The sequence below is a fragment of the Anomaloglossus baeobatrachus genome, chromosome 7 (assembly GCF_048569485.1).
Source record: "Anomaloglossus baeobatrachus isolate aAnoBae1 chromosome 7, aAnoBae1.hap1, whole genome shotgun sequence".
Classification (NCBI taxonomy): domain Eukaryota; kingdom Metazoa; phylum Chordata; class Amphibia; order Anura; family Aromobatidae; genus Anomaloglossus; species Anomaloglossus baeobatrachus.
Window position 1 is genome coordinate 16,170,417 of NC_134359.1, and position 23,589 is coordinate 16,194,005.

General features: G+C 44.2%; 1 protein-coding gene across 2 annotated transcripts in view; it reads left to right on the plus strand.

The window, feature by feature from the left end:
• The first annotated feature begins 843 nt into the window (after positions 1-843).
• VIL1 (villin 1) overlaps positions 844-23,589 on the plus strand; it is a 78,017-nt gene continuing 55,271 nt past the window's right edge. The window contains exon 1 of one of the 2 annotated variants that reach the window (XM_075317075.1): positions 844-951. The gene's annotated coding sequence lies outside the window, so the exon portion shown is untranslated. Of the gene's footprint in view, positions 952-14,637; positions 14,715-23,589 lie in introns of those variants that run through there. The other variant, XM_075317074.1, reaches the window with a different exon arrangement.

Below are 23,589 nucleotides of genomic sequence, written 5' to 3' on the forward strand. Positions count from 1 at the left end.
CCAGCATCAGAGCCCCCAGCATCAGGGCCCCCAGCATCAGAGCCCCCAGCATCAGGGCCCCCAGCATCAGAGCCCCCAGCATCAGAGCCCCCAGCATCAGGGCCTCCAGCATCAGAGCCCCCAGCATCAGAGCCCCCAGCATCAGGGCCCCCAGCATCAGGGCCCCCAGCATCAGAGCCCCCAGCATCAGAGCCCCCAGCATCAGGGCCCCCAGCATCAGAGCCCCCAGCATCAGAGCCCCCAGCATCAGGGCCCCCAGCATCAGAGCCCCCAGCATCAGAGCCCCCAGCATCAGGGCCTCCAGCATCAGAGCCCCCAGCATCAGAGCCCCCAGCATCAGGGCCCCCAGCATCAGAGCCCCCAGCATCAGAGCCCCCAGCATCAGGGCCCTCATCCTAAGTCTGGTGTCCTCTTATGTGGCTGCTCCTAAATAGGAAAGTCACATTTGCAAAAGGGAAAATCAGCTTTAGCACTTCACATATAACCAGCCCTTCTTTGCGGTCCTGTCGGCATGCTTCACTTGTCTTGGGTCACGAGTAGAAAGGTTCATCCATTAGAAAGAAAAAAAAAAGGATTGGTTTATTCTGACCTAAAAGTAATGCTTTTCCTCCCTGATGCGATGCTCTTACAATAAAGAAGCATAGTAAGAATGGTGCCCTGTTCACGGTCCACTGACCCGCCAGCACATGGCAGATCTGGCCAGGGTCCATGTGGTAAGGCAGCTTTGGTGGCAATGCTCATTATCTGGTGTTATGAGGAACCTTTGTGTCCGGTCCTGTTAATTGTCCTAATTTCCCTCATTAGAGCCCGTGAAATGTGCTGCTCGTTGGGGCAGAACTGATGTGGTCCCTGCAGGTTCTGATCTGAAGATCGTCAGTGTCTGAGAGAGCGGAGGACGGGAATTCACAACCGAGACCTCATCCGATGGGGAATAACCAAGAGGAGCAAAAGGTGAGGACGACCCCTATATAACAGCCATTACTACTGTATATAGCGGCCACACTATGTAAGAAAGGCTATAGAGTATAACAGGACGATAAACCGAGGACTATAGTATATAACGAGGACTATAGTATATAACGAGGAGTATAGTATATAACAGGAACATATAACAAGGACTATAGTATATAACGAGGACTATAGTATATAACGAGGACTATAGTATATAACAGGAACATATAACAAGGACTATAGTATATAACGAGGACTATAGTATATAACGAGGAGTATAGTATATAAAGAGGACTAATGGATATAACAAGGATATATACATTAGTCCTCTTTATATACTATACTCCTCGTTATATACTAAAGTCCTTGTTATATGTTCCTGTTATATACAGTAGTCCTCTTTATATACTATAGTCCTCGTTATGTACTATAGTCCTCGTTATATACTACAGTATATAATAATATATATTTTTATATATATATATATATATATATATATATATACTAATGTATATAACGAGGACTATAGTATATAACAGGAACATATAACAAGGACTATCATATAAGACAAGAACATTTAGCTAGGACTATATATAATAAGAACTATCGTATATTTTTCATAGTTTTTGTGCTAGATATATAAAGTGATTGATTTTGTATTTATTTTATTCACTTATATAGTGGTATGAATTCCTCAGCGCTTTACAGACATCAGCAATATTATCTTCATTGGGGCTCACAATATATATTCCCTATGAGTATGTCTTTTTGGAGTGTGGGAGGATAATGGAGGAAATCCACACAAACATGGGAAGAACATACAAACACCTTGCAGATGTTGTGATCATGCTGCTCATGTGTGTGTGTGTATATATATATATATATATATATATATATATATATATATATAGATATATATTATTCACATACTGCTGCAGCCATTCATATGCTATATCTGCATACCGCTGTGTCCCCCCATGTTGCCGTGTTCCCCTCCATACTGCCATGTCCCCTCCCTACTGTTGTGTCCCCCCATATTGCCATATCCCCCCATACTGCTGTGTTCACCCATATACTGCCATGTCCCCCCATGTTGCTGTGTCCCCTCTATACTGCCATGCCCTCCCATGTTGCTGTGTCCCCTCCATACTACTATGCCCCCCCATTTTTGCTGTGTCCCCTCCATACTACCATGCCCCCCCATGTTGCTGTGTCCCCTCCATACTGCCATGCCCCCCATGTTGCTGTGTCCCCTCTATACTGCCATGTCCCCCTCATGTTGCTGTGTCCCCTCCATACTACCATGCCCCCCCATGTTGCTGTGTCCCCCCCATACTGCCATGCCCCCCATGTTGCTGTGTCCCCTCCATACTGCCATGCCCCCCATGTTGCTGTGTCCCCTCCATACTACCATGCCCCCCCATGTTGCTGTGTCCCCTCTATACTGCCATGTCCCCCTCATGTTGCTGTGTCCCCTCTATACTGCCATGTCCCCCTCATGTTGCCGTGTCCCCTCCATACTACCATGCCCCCCCATGTTGCTGTGTCCCCCCCATACTGCCATGCCCCCCATGTTGCTGTGTCCCTTCCATACTGCCATGCCCCCCATGTTGCTGTGTTCCCTCCATACTGCCATGTGCCCCCATATTGCCGTGTCCCCCCCATACTGCCATGTCCCTTTCATACTGCCATGTCCCTCTCATACTGCCCTGTGCCCCCATGTTGCTATGCCCCCCCCATACTGCCGTGTCCCTCTCATACTGCCCTGTGCCTCCATGTTGCCATGTCCCGCTCATACTGCCATGTCCCTCTCATACTGCCCTGTGCCTCCATGTTGCCATGTCCCGCTCATACTGCCATGTCCCTCTCATACTGCCCTGTGCCTCCATGTTGTCATGTCCCGCTCATACTGCCGTGTCCCTCTCAAACTGCCCTGTGCCCCCATGTTGCCATGTCCCGCTCATACTGCCATGTCCCTCTCATACTGCCCTGTGCCTCCATGTTGCCATGTCCCGCTCATACTGCCATGTCCCTCTCATACTGCCCTGTGCCCCCATGTTGCCATGTCCCTCTCATACTGCCGTGTCCCTCTCATACTGCCCTGTGCCTCCATGTTGCCATGTCCCGCTCATACTGCCGTGTCCCTCTCATACTGCCCTGTGCCCCCATGTTGCCATGTCCCGCTCATACTGCCGTGTCCCTCTCATACTGCCCTGTGCCCCCATGTTGCCATGTCCCGCTCATACTGCCATGTCCCTCTCATACTGCCCTGTGCCTCCATGTTGCCATGTCCCGCTCATACTGCCATGTCCCTCTCATACTGCCCTGTGCCCCCATGTTGCCATGTCCCTCTCATACTGCCGTGTCCCTCTCATACTGCCCTGTGCCTCCATGTTGCCATGTCCCGCTCATACTGCCGTGTCCCTCTCATACTGCCCTGTGCCCCCATGTTGCCATGTCCCGCTCATACTGCCATGTCCCTCTCATACTGCCCTATGCCCCCCCATATTGTCGTCTCCCGTGTATGCATAAAAATGTTTGCAAAAATGTGCGTTTTTCCTGCCAGAGATGCAGAAATATCAGCGCCAGATACTTTGCGTGCACATAACCTACATCTCTTTTCCTCTGATGGTTTGTTACATTGTATCAGTGCTGGTAAATTTTCAGAGTCTTTAGCTTTCAGACTGTGTAAATTGGAGAAGTTTTGTCTCTGTATCTGCACAGGTTCAGGTCTGTACAATGTTCCCATTCACTAACAGTAAGCAGAGATCTAGAAAATGGCGAGGAGCTGAAATGCTATTTTTTGTGTAAGCTGCATGTTTTATTATTGCTGGGTGAGTTGTATTGAAATATTTTTTTTGTCACTACAGATCACGAGAATTTAGGCGGCCGAGCCTGTCGCCGTTTTTGCAAATGTTCAAGTCCATAGGTTACTGGGTGTTTGAAATGACAGATAAGAGGCTCATAAATCGCCCGGGTAATGAGATGCATTGTAGTTAATATTTGTCCAGTTACACATCAGTCGACCCATCTTTTATGGCCGCTGCAGTGTGGGATTCAGAGAGCGCAGCCTCAGCAGCGCATGTGGCGGTTGTATAATGGCAGCACCAGGAAGGCGGCCATGGACTGGTATCACAGCTTCCGTAAAGCTAATCATATTCCTCATTCACAGCCCTGAGTCCCTTGTTGGGGTTCACTCCCCTCAGTCTACATTCAGCAGGGTCCAGATCTGCTTCTTTCTGTCCTTGCTGTAATGGAAATGATTAAAAAATGCCTGTTTGTGACTTTTCATAAGGGGCTGCTGTGTGCACATGAGGAATAACACTATAAGGGGATGTGCGCACGTGTGCGTATTGCATGCAGTTACGCTGCGTTCTGCACCACAGCGTAACTGCATGCGTCCTGCATCCCCTGCACAATCTATGAAGATTGTGCAGGAGCCGTGCGCACGTGGCCTATTAGAACGCAGCGATTCGGCTGCTGCCCAAATCGCTGCGTTCTAAGAAGTGACATGTCACTTCTTTCGTGCGGTTTGCATGCTGTCTATAGGGAGAGGCAGCATGCAGAGCGCACGTTCTCTGCCAGCACCATGCACTTCAGAACGGAGCTTTTCAGCTGCGCTCTGAAGTGCACCTTTTAGGTGCGGTGCAGAGCGCACACGTGCGCACATAGCCTTACTGGACAGTATATGACCTGTATCCTGCCTTGCTCTCAGTTTTCCCCTCTGCAGGCTCTAGCTCTAATTTTCACTTGTCTCTGAGCTAGTGGGTGTAGACTATCTGATGTCTCCCATTCACGGCAATCAGACATGAAAGATTCCTGCTCTTCTGTCTCTGTGTAGCACATAATCAAAAACAGCAAAAGCATGGAGGACATTCTACAGCAGCATGGAGGACATTGTACAGCAGCATGGAGGACATTGTACAGCAGCAGGGAGGACATTGTACAGCAGCAGGGAGGACATTGTACAGCAGCAGGGAGGACATTGTACAGCAGCAGGGAGGACATTGTACAGCAGCAGGGAGGACATTGTACAGCAGCAGGGAGGACATTGTACAGCAGCAGGGAGGACAGTGTACAGCAGCAGGGAGGACATTATACAGCAGCAGGGAGGACATTATACAGCAGCATGGAGGGCATTGTACAGCAGCATGGAGGGCATTGTACAGCAGCATGGAGGGCATTGTACAGCAGCATGGAGGACCTTGTACAGCAGCATGGAGGACATTATACAACAGCATGGGGGACATTATACAGCAGGAGGACGTTACACAACAGCATGGAGGACGTTATACAACAGCATGGAGGACGTTATACAACAGCATGGAGGACGTTATACAACAGCATGGAGGACGTTATACAGCAGCATGGAGTACGTTATACAGCAGCATGGAGTACGTTATACAGCAGCATGGAGGACGTTATACAGCAGCATGGAGGACGTTATACAGCAGCATGGAGGATGTTACACAGCAGCATGGAGGACGTTGTACAGCAGCATGGAGGGCATTGTACAGCAGCATGGAGGGCATTGTACAGCAGCATGGAGGACATTGTACAGCAGCATGGAGGACATTGTACAGCAGCATGGAAAACATTGTACAGCAGCATGGAGGACATTATACAGCAGCATGGAGGACATTATACAACAGCATGGGGGACATTATACAGCAGCAGGAAGACATTACACAGCAGCATGGCGGACGTTACACAACAGCATGGAGGACGTTATACAACAGCATGGAGGACGTTATACAACAGCATGGAGGACGTTATACAACAGCATGGAGGACGTTATACAACAGCATGGAGGACGTTATACAACAGCATGGAGGACGTTATACAACAGCATGGAGGACGTTATACAACAGCATGGAGGACGTTATACAGCAGCATGGAGGACGTTATACAGCAGCATGGAGGACATTGTATAGCAGTGCTGAGCAGTGTAGATGTGAACCCACTACTAGGGCGATATAAACACCTAAATCAAAGCAGCAGCATGGAGGATATTATACAGCCGTACTGAGTAGCATAGCTGTGAATCCAGGACTAGGGCGATATAAACATCTAAAATAAAACAGCAGCATGGAGGACATTGTACAGCAAGACTGAGCAGTGTAGCTGTGACTCCAGATCTGGGGTGACATTAACTGTTATAATAAAGCAGCAGCATGGAGGACATTATACAGAAGAGCTAAGCATTGTAGCTATGAATCCAGCACTGGGGTGATATAAACACATAATAAAACAGCAGCATGGAGGACATTATACAGCAGGACTGAGCTGTGTAGCAGTGAATCCAGATCTGGGGTGACATAGATTCATGTAATAAAGCAGCAGCATGGAGGAAATATACAGCCATGCTGAGCAGGAGTATAGCTGTGAATCCAGCTCTGGGATAGGGAAAACTATACCAAAGCATCAGTGAGGACATTATACAGCAATACTGAGCTGTGTAGCTATGAATCCAGCACTAGGGTGATATAAACACCTATAATAAAGCAGCAGCATGGAGGACATTATACAGCAGTGCTGAGCAGTGTAGATGTGAATCCAGCACCAGGGTGATATAAACACCTACAATAAAGAAGAAACAGGGAGGAAATTATACAGCAGGACTGTGCAGTGTAGATGTGAATCCACCACGAGGATGATATAGACTCCTATAATAAAGCAGCAGCATGGAGGACATTATACAGCAGTGCTGATCAGTGTAGCTGTGACTCCAGATCTGGGGTGAGATAAAACACTTACTAGAAAGCTGCAGCAACTTCTCTGTTTTTTTCACCATCTAGTAAGGGCTCATTCAGACGTCGATTTTTCATATACGAGTTCTACCTGTGTGTTTCCCGGATATAATTTATATCGTGTATAGCCTATGAAGTTCGCCTGTCTGTTTTTTTGTTTTTTTTGGGGGTGGTGGTTGCAGATGGAGCAGTCTATCTAAAATTGTAGAGACATGTCTAATATTGATGAGAATGATCAATATCAGCAATCCATGAAAAATTGCATTCCATCCGAGTGCTGTCCGTGTTTTACAGAGCGCTAGATAGGAAAATATAGAGAATCTTCTTTTTTATCTCATCCGATGGAACTTGAATCATTTTTCCTGTATGTGAAAAAAAAAATCAGCCATCTGAATGAGCGTCAACGCCTAACCCCTCTCCATAGGCTTCAATAGGAACCTGCAGTCTGTCCGAGCAAGACAAGAGTAGATAAAATGGCTCATAAGTGGAGAAAGAACCCGATTTGTTTGATAACATGTTACAAAGTTTCATATATCACTTGTACTATTGATTTATGCAAAATGTGTTGATCGCAGTCACTCAGCTTTTCCAGACTCCTGATGAGAGGCTGTGCCTGCGTTTAGTGCTGACCTTATTGTTACATATCTCCTTCTATAACATGGGAGATAGTAAAATACTTGAGATAGCTAAGTTCACAGTCCGAGGGCTCATCTAATGGTTTACTAGACGCCCGCACGATCCAAAGTCACATTACGTTTCTAATGATAATGGGTGCGGAAATAGACACAATGTATTATATAGAATGTATATATATAGATATATACTCCATGCCTACATCTGCGCCTCCCTGCATATACATAAACGCCTGTGCAAACGTTTTAGGCAGGTGAGAAAAAGATGCTGAAAAGTAAGAAGCTTCATAAGTAGAAGAGTTAATAGTTTATTTTCATCAATTAACAAAATGCAAAATGAATGAACAAAAGAGAAATGCCAGTTCCCTCGGTATTTGGTGGCCGCCCGGCGCCTTCTTCAGTTCTCCTAGATACGTTTCTACAAATTCAGGGATTTTATAGGATTATAGTCACGTGTACGAGTAACCGATTTTACCAACCAGGTAATAATAATCACCATTTTCAAATGTCCATATAGGCAGGTAAATTCTTGCGCCTGCGCAGACACATTCCTGGCTCGCGCAGGCGCACTTTTCTCTACCCTTTTGCGGACAGAGACAAAATCATAGGAATGCCTGCGCGAACCGTTGAGTTCTCTGCGCAGGCACTACATTTTGCCCAAGGATGTGGATCATGTCACCCACGTCTTGCACATTGCCGGGCAAAATCTCGCGCCTGCACAGAGAACTTGACGGTTCGCGCAGGCACACCTTTGTTTTCAGCTCTGCCCGCAATACAACAGAGCGAAGCGTGCTTCAATGAGCCAGGAATGTGTCTGCGCAGGTGCAAGAATTTGCACGCTTATGTGGATGGCGCCCGAGCGTCATCCATGTCAATCAGCAGAAGAGGACGGCGAAAGGAGGGCTATGAGGCGTAGATTATGACGCCCATCAGACCGGTCCGGGCAATTTACATAGATGGCAGGAGAATTTATAAAGGTATTTGTGGGGTCTATGGGGGAAGGGGGCTCAGGGGGTAACATGCACCTTTATAGTATGCAGCGCAGGCGCTGCTTAAAGTGCTAGATTTAGTTTAGAATGCCAAAATATGGAGACAGGTTTTTTTTTTTAAAACACAGTTATTAACTAAAACAGAAACAGCTGTGTTGGAGGCTGTAAACTGGGTGAGAAAAAGCCAAACTAAAAGGTGAGGTTGTGGAAGATAGTTTGATGCTACAGGTCTCACACTATGACAAGACGGAACACAGCTACAAGAGAGAAGGTAGTTATACTGCATCAGCAAGGTATGTCCCGAGGAAAGACTTCACAGAGGATTGGAGATTAAAGATGTGATGTTCAAGCTCTCTGGAAGAAGCAACAAGAAATGGGCAACATTGAGGTCCGTAGATGTAGTGGTCGGCCAAGAAAAGTTAATGCAGAAGATGAGACACGTCATATAAGTCGGAAGATGTCCAGCAGTGCCATCACTTCAGAACTGGCAGCGATCGGTGGAACTCAACTGTACAATCTACCGTCTGGAGAAGACTGGTCAGAAGTATTCATGGGAGAATTGTGGCCAAAAAGCCAAACGGAAACAAGACCAAGTGACTCGACTATGCACGAAACCTGACAATCTCCTAATACAGAACATCTGATAATCCGGTATCTCCATACACATGCCCTATAAGATGCAAATCTGAAGCAGTGCAACAATGGGTGCAGATATAGCAACCGCTACTCAATCATCCGCTTTCTGAAAAGCTGCCATCTTGACCACAGTTTATTTGGACGGTGGCTTTTTATGAGAAGGGACCCCAGTAATAAGCTGATCATAATGTGTCCCTCCAGTAAACCCTCTAGTGATCAGCTCTCAGTTTCTCTACAGCACCTCCACTGGATAAATTAGGTATTACATGGTTCTCATTGAAATCAATGGGCTATCTGTGCAATATCTGGAGATGTCAAGTCCTCCACAGCTGGAGACACTACTTGTCGGGGCTCATGACCCCATGTACAATATATGGGGTGTTTTTCTCCATATAGGGGGTTTATTAAGCCCCTGAGGCTGCAGCCATCGCTTCCACACTCATTTACTCCACGCCCTCTGCCAGAATGGATTCTATACAGAGTTATTAATTTCCACTTCCCACCTGATATTGAACATTAGAGATAAGGACTGGACTGTGTCTCCCTCAGCCATAAACCTCCAGTGACCCTCCCAGTAAACGCCGATCGTTCACCTTGTACCAGGCGGGCACAGGACTGGGAGTGTCGAGGAGGGGACATCCCACCGAGACGGGATAAGAGAGTGATACAGGCAGCATCCATCTTCTTAAGGCTTGTTCCTCTGATATACGGCAGTTTCTTGCACTTGCTGCCTTCTTTGTTGAAATTTATATAAGCCAAGCTGCAGTGTAAAGCATGGGGGACTCAACGTCAGCCTAAGGAACCATGAGATGTAGGAGAAAATGTATTCATCTCTATATTTCATGCTGCATAATCCCTTTACCACATTTATCACTAAACTGGTGATCATCAATGGTTTAGCCTGGAGTCTCCTCATTATATTCATACAACTAGAAGAAGTAGGGACAAAAGGGAGTCAAAAACTGCACGAGGTGTGGGGCGCTCCGCCCCCGCCAAATCCATACTGCCCTGGAATTAGCTCCAGAAATTACGAGTCCAAGTATACAAATAAGAAATTACAAGCTTTAAAAAGCTGTCAAAGGACAAGAAAAGAATTTAATTATATTACAATTTGTTACACTCCAGAGCAGCACTCACTATCTGATGGGAATCACTATGGGCATACATAACTTAGGCTATAACTCAGGATCAGTAATGTAATGTATATACACAGTGATTGCACTAGCAGAATAGTGAGTGCAGCTCTGGAGTATAATACAGGAGGTAACTCAGGATTAGTAATGTAATGTATGTACACAGTGACTGCACCAGAAGAATAGTGAGCACAGCTCTGGACTCGAGTATAATACGGGAGATAACTCAGGACAAGTGCAGGATCAGTAATGTAATGTATGTACAATGTGACTGAACAAGCAGAATAGTGAGTGCAGATCTGGAGTATAATACAGGAGGTAACTCAGGATTAGTAATGTAATGTATGTACACAGTGACTGCACCAGAAGAATAGTGAGCACAGCTCTGGAGTATAATACAGGAGTTAACTCAGGATCAGTACAGGAGCAGTAATGTATGTACACTTTGACTGCAGCAGCAGAATAGTGAGTGCAGCTCTGGAGTATAATCGAAGATGTAACTGAGGATAAGTAATGTAATGTATGTACACAGTGACTCCACCAGCAGAATAGTGAGTGCAGCTCTGGAGTATAACACAGGAGGTAACTCAGGATCAGTAATGTAATGTATGTACACAGTGACTGCACCAGCAGAATAGTGAGTGCAGCTCTGGAGTATAATCGAAGATGTAACTGAGGATAAGTAATGTAATGTATGTACACAGTGACTCCACCAGCAGAATAGTGAGTGCAGCTCTGGAGTATAACACAGGAGGTAACTCTGGATCAGTAATGTATGTACACAGCGACTGCACCAGCAGAATAATGAGTGCAGCTCTGGAGTATAATACAGGAGGTAACTCTGGATCAGTAATGTATGTACACAGCGACTGCACCAGCAGAATAGTGAGTGCAGCTCTGGAGTATAATACAGGATGTAACTCAGGATCAGTAATGTAATGTATGTACACAGTGACTGCACCAGCAGAATAGTGAGTGCAGCTCTGGAGTATAATACAGGAGGTAACTCAGGATCAGTAATGTATATATACAGTGACTGCACCAGCAGAATAGTGAGTGCAGCTCTGGAGTATAATACAGGAGGTAACTCAGGATCAGTAATGTAATGTATGTACACAGTGACTGCACCAGCAGAATAGTGAGTGCAGCTCTGGAGTATAATACAGGAGGTAACTCAGGATCAGTAATGTAATGTATGTACACAGTGACTGCACCAGCAGAACAACGAGTGCAGCTCTGGAGTATAATACAGGAGGTAACTCAGGATCAGTAATGTATGTACACAGTGACTGCACCAGCAGAATAGTGAGTGCAGCTCTGGAGTATAATACAGGAGGTAACTCAGGATCAGTAATGTAATGTATGTACAGAGTAACCTAGATATTTATGTGCAGTGCATGTAAGACAGACCAGGAATTTCACAGAACTGGAAGAAGTGTTCAAGGAAGAATCAATGAAAATCACTCAAACATGAATTGAAAGACTCTTGGCTGCTGAAAAAAGCTTTTACAAGCTGTGATACTTGCAAAAGGGGGTGTTCGTGGGCACTAACCATGCAGGGTGCCCAAACTTTTGCATCAGCCCATTTTCATTTTTTTGCTAATTTAAAAATGTAAAAGATGAAAAATATATATATATATATATATATATATATATATTTTTTTGTGCCTAAAATAGGAAATGTGTCATCTTTAAGTTTATGCCTTTCAAAGCTCAGTTCATCTTCAACCTGCTTAACTGTTCACAATAACACTAATTTTGACCAGGGGTGCCCAAACTTTTGCATGCCACTCTAGGTTATGTACAGTATACACTGTAAGGCTAGGGCCCCACTTTGCTTTTTACCTGCTTTTTTGCTGCTTTTTCAACTGCAGCGTTTAATGCCAAAATGGATGTGTTCTGCTTTTCAAGCAAAGTCTATGGGAATTTGGTTTTCTTGAACCCACTTTGCAGTTCACAAAGGTGCCTTTTTGTGGCAGAAATTTGGGCAAAAACTCAGCTTTGCAGTTCAAAACTCAAATGGCAGAAACAATTGACATGCCAGTTGTGGGTTCAAGAAAACCAAATTCCCATAGACTTTGCTTGAAAAGCAGAACACATCCATTTTGGCATTAAACGCTGCAGTTGAAAAAGCAGCAAAAAAGCAAAGTGGAGCCCTAGCCTAAAAGTGCGTTTGGTGGAGAATTGCATTAATTTCGGGGGTTTTGTAATAATTTCTCAGGATCTTTTTACCAGTGTTTTGCTCAGTAATGTTTCAGATTCCGGGGAGTGGTAGATTTCAGAGCTGGAGATTTTCCTCCTGGGCCGCACGGGATGCGAGGCGCTCACCTGCAGCCGGGCCCCGGGGAGCAGACACATGAATCTGCAGCAGGAGTAAAGACCTGGTTACACCAATGATTCCTGCTTCTCATTGTCTGAAGGGATCGACATCAATTTCCTGGATTATAATCTGATATCGGACAGTGGAGAAGAACCAGAACAATCCCTGTTTCTATTTTGCTGGTTTCAGTCCCCATAGGTTTTCGATTTGTAGCATGAATCTATTATTGTTCATTTTCTGGACATTTTTTGTGCATTGATTGTCTCTTTAAAGGAACATTCCAGGAAAAATGAGTCTTGTGTTATATCTGTAATTTCTGCTTCATTCTCCATCCTCCCAGACCCTTTACTTGGCATAACACGCTGCATGTGTTGTGCGCGGTGTGTTCTTTATGTGTAACATTGCAGACTGTTTATATACAGTTTATATTGTGTAGTTTATATTATGTTCTTCATGGTTGTAGCATTTCATATGATTTTACTGATCGGCAAATGATGAAAAATGGAAACAACATTTTCAAAACCTTTCGATTTTTTCAGTTTGGAGTCTGAGCCATGTGCAGAAATCCCGACACTTACAGCTTGTGCTGCTATCACTGCTGTTACTAATGATCATCTGAGGAAGGTTCTGCCACACTGAATGCACTTGGGCAAATCATCAAGATCCGCTGCTGGCACCGACCACCGACGTCCCAGATGTGCTCGATGGGAGACTAGTCTGGAGACACTGCAGGCTATGGCAGCACATGTTCTAAGTACAGGATCCAAGAGGGTGGAGCACAATGCACAAATTCAGAGAAAATTATGAAAAAAATCACAGGCCCCTAAAAGTGTATCAGGGTTGTGTTTTGTCAAAAACTGTCCCGCGAATCTATAAAACAAAAGTGTGGTTCATCTTAGTGCTTAGTTCATCTGAAAGCAGCAGCCAGGATCATATTGCTCTCCAACCGCTGCACCGATGCCTCCACCTTGTGCCAGTCATTGCACTGGTGGCCCATCTGGTACACAGTCCAATATAAACTTATCACTCTGATCCACAAAGCTGTCCACAGTTCTGCACTGTCCTACATCTCCTTCTCATCTGTTTATCACCCTACCTGTGCCCTCCAATCCAGTAATGACCCAAGACTGACATCCCCTATAATCTGAACCTCCCACTCCCGTCTCCAAGACTTCTCATGAGCTGCGACAATTATTTGGAATGCACTACCCAGGACAATTTGATTACTTCCCACTATCCACAGTTTTAAGCGGGCCCTAAAAACACATTTCTTTAAACTGGCCTGTCTCACCGCACTTATCTGACTATTCCTATTTTTCCTTTGCAAAACTCTCCTAAATCTGGTCCCTTGTATCATCCCTCCAGTGGCAGTTAGCACTGCAGTCTTCCAGTGTTGGGGTCCTGGGTTCAAATCCCACCAAGGACACTGTCTGCAAGGAGTTTGTATGTTCTCCCCATGTTTGCGTAGGTTTCCTCCCACACTCCAAAGACATACAGATAGGGAATGTAGATTGTGAGCCCCAATGGGGACAGAGTTGCAAATGAATGTAAAGCGCTGTGGAATTAATGGTGCTATAAGTAAATACATATTATTATTATTATTATTATTATTATTAGCCCTCTTTCCCTGCACTTGTACATACTGGCTGGTGACCAATTCATGCAACGTTATGTGTTTTCCCTATTTATTATGTTGATGGCCGGACGGGACAATACAAGCACTTTTTACCATTCACCTTTGTGCCCCCTATTTCCTCGTAGATTGCAGCTTGTGAGCCGGACCCCCACTCCTCCTGGTATATGTTGAATTGTGATCCTCTGTAATGTCGATTTAGTTTGTCCCCTCTGAATTGTAATGAGCTGCGGAATATGTTGACGCTATAGAAATAAACATTATTATAATTAGCGCATGGCCTGATCTGTGCTTACTTTGGTCGGATTTTGGAGACGACAGACTCCCTTTGAAGAGAACTTGTCAGCTTTACCTTCCGACACCATATTCTTACCATATCAATTGCATGTCGCATTTTACAAGAAGCAGCAAGCTGAGAAAAAAAAAAAAGCTGATGAAATAAATAAACGGTAATTAATATAGCGAGCGTAATGAGCATGGAACACACAGGGGAGAGGTGGTGACGGCCGCGCCACAGCTGAGCGCATCGCCTTATATGGCGAATACGGCTTGTAATTTAGCAGTGCGGAGCTGGGGACAAAGGTCGCTGCACCCTGTCAGGAGGCTGTACCGCTACAGGTGCACAGTGCAGCTCTGCTCCGCTCCTGACAGCCCGCCACACCTGACACAGGTAAGCTCCTTCCACCTGTCCCCAATGTCTCCTAGGAACAGCTGAGCTTTTGTTTCACTGTAAACAGCAGCTTAGGGCCATAGATCTCACCCCACAATGAATGCTCTGATGTGTGGGCTCCACCATTGAAAACCTTACCTGCACTGATACATTGTGGCTCATTATCAGGATTGGAGAGAGGTTTGTGCTGCTGCTGCGTTTAGCTCACAGAGGATTGTGAAGATCGGCTACAAATGTATCACACCCTCGCATGTGATTAATGAGTGATCTCATTCAGTGACTGAAAGCAGAGATCTCAAAAAGGATGGAAAATGTAAACAGTATAGAAAACGGCAGAACATGTCACTATGCAACAGAGAGTTATGTATGGGTCAATTGCTTCATTCGGAAACATTTTCTCCTGGTACAGCTTGCTAAAATGTTACAATGTTTGCAGAAAATGCACAATTGGTGGCTTTTACGTGCTTTAATCTTACTGTTATAGATTTGAAGTTATTTCTGCTGTCATACCGCATTGATTATATCTGATTTATACGATCCAGGGTCCTTAATAATATGATAATAAAGTTTATTTATATTATTTATATAGCGCCAACATATTCCGCAGCAGTTTACAATCCGGTGGGGGGTTGTATAGACAAAAACAGGACAAAATAGTACATAATTCAACAGCTACAGTAGGAATGAGGGCCGTGCTCAAAAGCTTACAATCTATGGGAAATCAAATATCTATAGGCTGCTGAAGAACATCTTTGACAGCTGCAATTAGTCCTGTTTATCAATAAGTACTATATTATTAGGTGTCAAAGATGTTCTTCAACAGCATATATGTATAAACATTGTACAGTAGATATAAAGGAATTCTATATTCTTTCATCATTGTTTTAGGATAAGTCTAGTGAAGCTCATTATTAGATCAGGCCACGTTCTAGTACAAGGCAAAGGAGATGTGCAACATAACCAGGGATGGTAAGGCAGGGATGATTGCAATAATAATAATAATAATAATAATTAATAATTAAGCATATAAATATTGCAGCCCCCTCTGATTGCCTGAACATGAGGGGCAGTAAGAGCCCTGCAAAGGTAGGAAGAAGATTGCAGGAGCCGCTCTCTGATTCCATCCATTAGAAGCAGCTACCCATAACTTGGATACATTTGTTTACATTGTGAAGCTGAGATTTGTATCACTCTGTATGCTAAGTAAATAAACAGTTACCGCTCATGCAATGTGTTTAGTTGCTTAGCTAGATGCTTTCTTCCATTTCCCTAATGCCTGACATTGTATTTTTGTTTTTGTGCTAAGCTCCCAGTTTATCCCAGTGCATGGCAAGTGCATCCTATAGAAATGTCAGTGATTGTACTGGGATCTGACGCATTTCAGTCACTTCTTGGTTGCAGCTCTTGTCAACTTAATTTGGTGACATCATTCTTCTGTCACAGCGTCATATTTAGAGGGTATCGGCTTAATGAGTGATTAACCATCTCTTGTAAAATCCGGAACGCGTCTGCGCAAATTCTTTACTATAGAAGTGTAGACTTTGTAAAGTGGAAATAGATATTACACTTCATACAGACACCAGGGCGCAGAGCTGGTACCCCAGAACGTGAAGAACAGGTATGAGCTGCTGAAGCCTGCGGTGACAGCTCACTCTGAGTATATATATATATATATATATATATATATATATATGTGTATATATAACATATATCTCCAAGATATTTTTCCTGATAACTGCTAAAAAACCATAAATGACTCCTAGCATTGTTATTTGCTGAATGTCCATGAGCAGCTTAAAGGGAGCGTCCACCTTTGAACTTACTTTTACAGCTTATATTGCTGATAGATAAATTCTACAAGAGGAACTTGTAAATAAATTGCATTACTTATCTTGTTACAACCTATATCATGGTCCATAGTATCAGTCACATTCCTGCCTGATGTCAATGGAAACAGTCATCAAGCAATTGTCAGACATTCCTTGAGCAACTTAGCTGAGCTCTTCTAATACAGGGGAAGAAATCTTATTCTAATTCAGGGAACAGAGCAAACTCTGCAAAGGCATCAAATTCACAGGGAAGGATTTATAGATCTGAATCCTGCAGATTATTTTATGCAGCTTTGTAGTATAATACAGGATGTAACTCAGGATCAGTAATGTAATGTATGTACACAGTGCACCAGCAGAATAGTGAGTGCAGCTCTGGAGTATAATACAGGCGGTAACTCAGGATCAGTAATGTAATGTATGTGCACAGTGATTGCACCAGCAGAATAGTGAGTGCAGCTCTGGAGTATAATACAGGAGGTAACTCAGGATCAGTAATGTAATGTATGTACACAGTGACTGCACCAGCAGAATAGTGAGTGCAGCTCTGGAGTATGATACAGGAGGAAACTCAGGATCAGTAATGTAATGTAAGTACACAGTGACTGCACCAGCAGAATAGTGAGTGCAGCTCTGGAGTATAATACAGGAGGTAACTCAGGATCAGTAATGTAATGTATGTACATATTGACTGCACCAGCAGAATAGTGAGTGCAGCTCTGGAGTATAATACAGGAGTTAACTCAGGATCAGTAATGTATGTACATATTGACTGCACCAGCAGAATAGTGAGTGCAGCTCTGGAGTATAATACAGGAGGTAACTCAGGATCAGTAATGTATGTACACAGTGTCTGCACCAGCAGAATAGTGAGTGCAGCTCTGGAGAATAATACAGGAGGTAACTCAGGATCAGTAATGTAATGTATGTACACAGTGACTGCACCAGCGGAATAGTGAGTGCAGCTCTGGATTATAATACAGGATGTAACTCAGGATCAGTACAGGATCAGCAATGTAATGTACAGTATGTACACAGTGACTGCACCAGCAGAATTGTGAGTGCAGCTCTGGAGTATAATACAGGATGTAACTCACGCTAATTGCAGGATAAGTAATCTAAATTTGTGCAAAGTGACCGCACCAGCAGAATAGTGAGTGCTGCTCTGAAGTTTAACACAGGAGGTAACTCATGATCAGTACAGGATCAGTAATGTAATGTATGTTCACAGCGACTCCACCAGCAGCATAGTGAGTGCAGCTCTGGAGGATAATACAGGATATAAGTCAGAGTCAGTACAGGATATGTAATGTAATGAATGTAAACAATCAGTCTTTTTTATGTAGATGACTTGAGTTCTACTTATACTTGGTAATATGAAGGTCACAGATGGCGTGTCACCTTGTATATTTTTGGGTAGCTTTGTCATTATTTATATGGGGCTATCACTGTATGGGAAAATCAAATAACTCTCCTGTGATGTAGGAAGCGATTGTGGGGATTGCAGATGAGGAGATCTTTGCAGAAATCCAGTATCGAAGATGCCGGAGTCTTCCTCTCTGCTCTACATGAAGTGCCTGTGTCTGGACATTAGAGAGCATTTATTTCTATAGACCCTTTAATTGCCAAATCATATCCTGAGTTTATCATAGATTTGTTTTTACTTCTTTAATTCTTGACGATGTGTAGGTTGTCTCTGCATGGAGGGAGGATAACGCTGCTTGTCAGGGGCGGACATATTATTGGTGCAACCTGCAGCTGCACAGGGGCCCTAAAGGTGAGAGGGCCGCATCCAGCTCCAAAGCAGGTGGAATTCTGCATTCTGATTTAATTATTCAACGGCAAAGGACCCATATATGTTTTTTGCACAGGGGCCCTGTTGTCTGCTTGCATAGTTTTGCCTTGGTAGAGAGTCGCTATCGAGCAACAACTAATGGCGCCATGCATTATTTGAACACCCATCAATCTGAACGGTCACCATGTAAAGCCTCATTCACACATCTGTATTTTGCATCCGTGTTTCTTGCCAAAACCAGGAGTGGAACTTACAGAGAAAAACTATGATTGAACGATTGACCCCATTCTGTGTTTTGGAGAGATTCCTGGTTTTGGCAACAAATACTGATGAAATACTGATCAAAAATACTGATGAAATACTGATGTGTGAATAAAGGCTGATGCTGCATGCCCTATAATGGCGGCTGCAGGGGGAATTCCTGACTTGTAACCATACGCACAGCAATCTGCTCCTGTGCCAATAGGATTTCTCCATGATGACACAGCCATGATAAAATACATTTCCCTATTGCTGTGCAGCTGAAGTAGTGAGTATAATAAAATTTATGAAGCAGCTTAAAGTAATGATTTGAGAGATAAAATGTAACTTTAAATATGGACAAAATCACCAAAATAAGATTTAAAAAATGTGTCCAATCTAGATTATGCCTCTTTAAAAAAAAAAAAAAAAAAATTAATTAATCCCTTAAAGGGGTTATCCACTATTTTGACATTGATGGTGTATACTTAGGATACATCATCGGTGTCTCATCGACCAGGATCCGACACCCCGCACTCCTAACGATCGGTGGTGGCAGCAGGCGGCCAGAAATGCTCGGTTCCGGAGCTGCTCCGTCTTCTAATAGTGTCCGCAGCCGGGTACTGCACATCCGCCTCCCATTGATTAGTATGGGAGACGAATATGCAGTACCCAGCCCTAGTCACGGCCGCTATTAGAAAACGGGGCTAACTGAGCATTTCTGGCTGCCTGCTGCCACCACCGGCACCGAGAACAGCTGATCGGCAGGAGTCCCTGGCCGATGAGACATCAATGACCTACCCTAAGGATAAACCATCAACGTTAAAGTAGCAGACAACCTCTTTAATGATGGGTGTGCAGCAGCTGGAACTGCAGTGATCAGCTATGATCTGTGCTTGAACTTTGCAGCAAATGGGCCATTCATCTACAGCACCCCCACAGGAGAAGTAAAGTATGACACTGTCCGCATGGAAATCGGGGATGTATTAGTATATGGCAGAGACATGCCGGGTCCTCCAGAGTCCCTGGAAGTCAGCCATCGCTTCACTAGTCGGAGGAGTTGCTCAGGTTGTCATGTTGGGAGTTGTAATACTCGGGTCCAGACTATGTCTCCAGTGCGTGGGACAAGTATGCACCTTAGGGCTCTTTTCCACTTGCGCACTGCTTCCGATGTGAGAGCATGGGAAGCGATCTGCTAATGATCCTCTGCTGCGGTGTTAGCCGAGTGTCATGCGACTGTGATGCGATCTTATCTTACGATCACATCACAGGAGCGGAAAAGATGGAGGGAGCACTTTCTCCCCTTCTCCTCCGCTGTCTGTCTCTACGTACACCGCACTGCAGTCGCATAACATGCGAGTACAATGCGATGTTTCACAGCCTCCAATAGACTTGTATGGGGGTGCATGAGCTGAGACTCGCTGACAAACGCTGCATGCCGCAATTGCATCGAGAGCACGATTTGTGTCGAGAAATAAGAGGAAACTGCCTCATTGATTAACACTGGTGCGAGTGCAATCTAATATTTTATCGGATCGCACTCGCACATGAAAATTGCAGGTGGAAAAGAGCCTTACTCTTAGGGCGGCTTTGCACACTACGACATCGCAGGTGCGATGTCGGTGGGGTGAAATTGAAAGTGACGCACATCCGGCATCGCATGCGACATCGCAGTGTGTAAAGGCTCGATGATACGATTAACGAGCGCAAAATCGTCATAATCGTATCATCGGTGCAGCGTCGGCGTAATCCATAATTACGCTGACGCGACGGTCCAATGTTGTTCCTCGCTCCTGCGGCAGCACACATCGCTGTGTATGAAGTCGCAAGAGCGAGGAACATCTCCTACCGGCGTCACCGCGGCTTCAGTAGGATATACAAAAGGAAGAAAACATTCTGCACAACGACTTAATGATAGAAAATGTATATTTTATTGATAAAAAAAATTGTTTAAAAGAACAGAGAGTCCTCAGTGGTTGATACCTTTTAATGGCTAACTGAAAAGATGGTAATAATTGCAAGCTTTCGAGACTACTCAGGTCTCTTCATCAGGCATGGTATAACACAAAATCTGAAGAGTCACGTATTTATACACAACAGGACTTAGAATAGTGCAGTAAAAAAAAAAAAAAAAAAGAACAAGTTATATGAAACAGAACTATCTCTATGGCAGGGGGTAGTCTCGAAAGCTTGCAATTATTACCATCTTTTCAGTTAGCCATTAAAAGGTATCAACCACTGAGGACTCTCTGTTCTTTTAAACAATTTTTTTTATCTCTACTGGCTAACACGGTACAAAGATATATTTTACTTGTATTTTATTGATAGAAAATAGCTAAAAAGCAGACAAACAATATTGGATTAAAATTAGCAGAGACAAAAAATGGTGAGTACCAATAGATGGCGCCCTCACCCCACAGTAGGTATATGGTAGCACATGTTAGAGTTTAGCACACAGCACATAAAGGGCTAAAAAGCCAATGTTACATACAAAATAAAGCGTGCTGCTGCTTATTAGGTGCCCGTTACTGATACATCAATAACATAGTGTCAGAAAGGTTCTTGTAACAACGCACTATAATACCTTGCAACCAACATACCTAAATGGTGGATGAGAGCCCAATTCCCCGACCCATAGGTTTCGGTATGACTCCTTCTTCCGGGGGTCTTCAGTAGGATATGCGGATGGAAGGAGGTGGGCGGGATGTTTACATCCTGCTCATCTCCGCCCCTCCGCTTTGATTGGCCGCCTGCCGTGTGACGTCGCTATGACGCCGCACGACCCGCCCCCTTAGGAAGGAGGCGGTCGCTGGCCAGAGCGACGGTCGCAGGGCAGGTGAGTGCGTGTGAAGCTGCCGTAGCGATAATTTTCGCTACGCCAGCTATCACACGATATCGTACCTGCGACGGGGGCGGGGACTATCGCGTGCGACATCGCAGCATCGGCTTGCGATGTCGCAACGTGCAAAGCCCGCCTTAGGCTATGTGCGCACTGACATTTTTGCACATCTCCAAAACGCTGCGTTTTTATTCGCAAAAAAACGCACCCGCAGCAAAAACGTGTTTCGGTGCGTCTTTGGCTGCGTTTTGCTGCGTTTTTGATCACTGTGTTTTTACTCCCCACATAGGGGCAAATTCTTCTCCTGCCAGCTCCTGAAATGTTATAACCAGGGTCAAAGTATCATTTTAATTATTACACATTAATAGACGAACGACTTGATAATTACAACATGTAGAAAAGTTAAAAGATGAGAATAGTGTACCACACGTGATAGCGGCTGATCCCATGTATCTAAGCCTTTCATGTTATGGGATTAGATACATGGGAACAGCCACTATCATGTTATGGGATTAGATACATGGGAACAGCCACTATCATGTTATGGGATTAGATACATGGGAACAGCCACTATCATGTTATGGCATTAGATACATGGGATCAGCCGCTATCACGTGATAGGATTAGATACATGGGAACAGCCACTATCATGTTATGGGATTAGATACATGGGATCAGCCGCTATCACGTGATAGGATTAGATACACAGCTCAGTAGACTGTATGAAACATAGCAGGCTATGTGCACACAGAATTTTTTTGAAGGGTTTTTAGAGTGGGTCCACCTTAAAAAAAACAACACACACCTAAAAATAGCTTCGAAAGACTTGAAATACCTTTCCCATTCATTTTTTATTGTAAAACCGCTCGCACTGTTCACATGTTCAGTCATTTGAGCATTATTTTTCTTTAGATTTTGAAAAATACTTGTTGCCGAAAAAATGTGTATGTGGGAGAAAACAGTAATAAAAACTATATATATATATATATATATATATATATATATATATATATATATATATATATATATATATACACACACACACTTACAGTACAGACCAAAAGTTTGGACACACCTTCTCATCTCTAGAACAACTGTTAAGAGGAGACTTTGTGTAGCAGACTTCATGGTAAAATAGCTGCTAGGAAACCACTGCTAAGGACAGGCAACAAGCAGAAGAGAACACAAGGAATGGACATTAGACCAGTGAAAATCTGTGCTTTGGTCTGATGAGTCCAAATTTGAGATCTTTGGATCCAACCACCGTGTCTTTGTAGAAAAGGTGAACGGATGGACTCTACATGGCTGGTTCCCACCGTGAAGCATGGAGGAGGAGGTGTGATGGTGTGGGGGGGCTTTGCTGGTGACACTGTTGGGGATTTATTCAAAATTGCAGGCATACAGAACCAGCATGGCTACCACAGCATCTTGCAGCGGCGTGCTATTCTATCCGGTTTACGTTTAGTTGGTCCATCATTTATTTTTCAACAGGACATTGACCCCAAACACACTTCCAGGCTGTGTAAGGGCTATTTGACTAAGAAGGAGAGTGATGGGGTGCTACGCCAGATGACCTGGCCTCCATAGTCCCCAGACCTGAACCCAATCGAGATGGTTTGGGGTGAGCTGGACCGCAGAGTGAAGGCAAAAGGGCCAACAAGTGCTAAGCATCTCTGGGAACTCCTTCAAGACTGTTGGAAGACCATTTCCGGTGACTACCTCTTGAAGCTCATAAAGAGAATGCCAAGAGTGTGCAAAGCAGTAATCAAAGCAAAAGGCGGCTACTTTGAAGAACCTAGAATATAAGACATATTCTCAGTTGTTTCACACTTTTTTAAGTATTTCATTCCACATGTGTTAATTCATAGTTTCGATGCCTTCAATGTGAATCTACAATTTTTAGAGTCATGAAAATAAAGAAAACTCTTTGTATGAGATGTGTCCAAACTTTTGGTCTGTACTATATAATTTATTAATGTGCGTATATATTGATATATGTCTATATATATATACACACATATACACACACACTCTGTGTACGTTCAGTTGTCATCACATTAGCACATAGTCATCACCCGTTGGTGCACGGCCTGGTGTATGCAGATCTATATACACGTATTGCGGCATTACATCCCATCTGTAAATGACTATTTGTGACATCATCATGTTGTA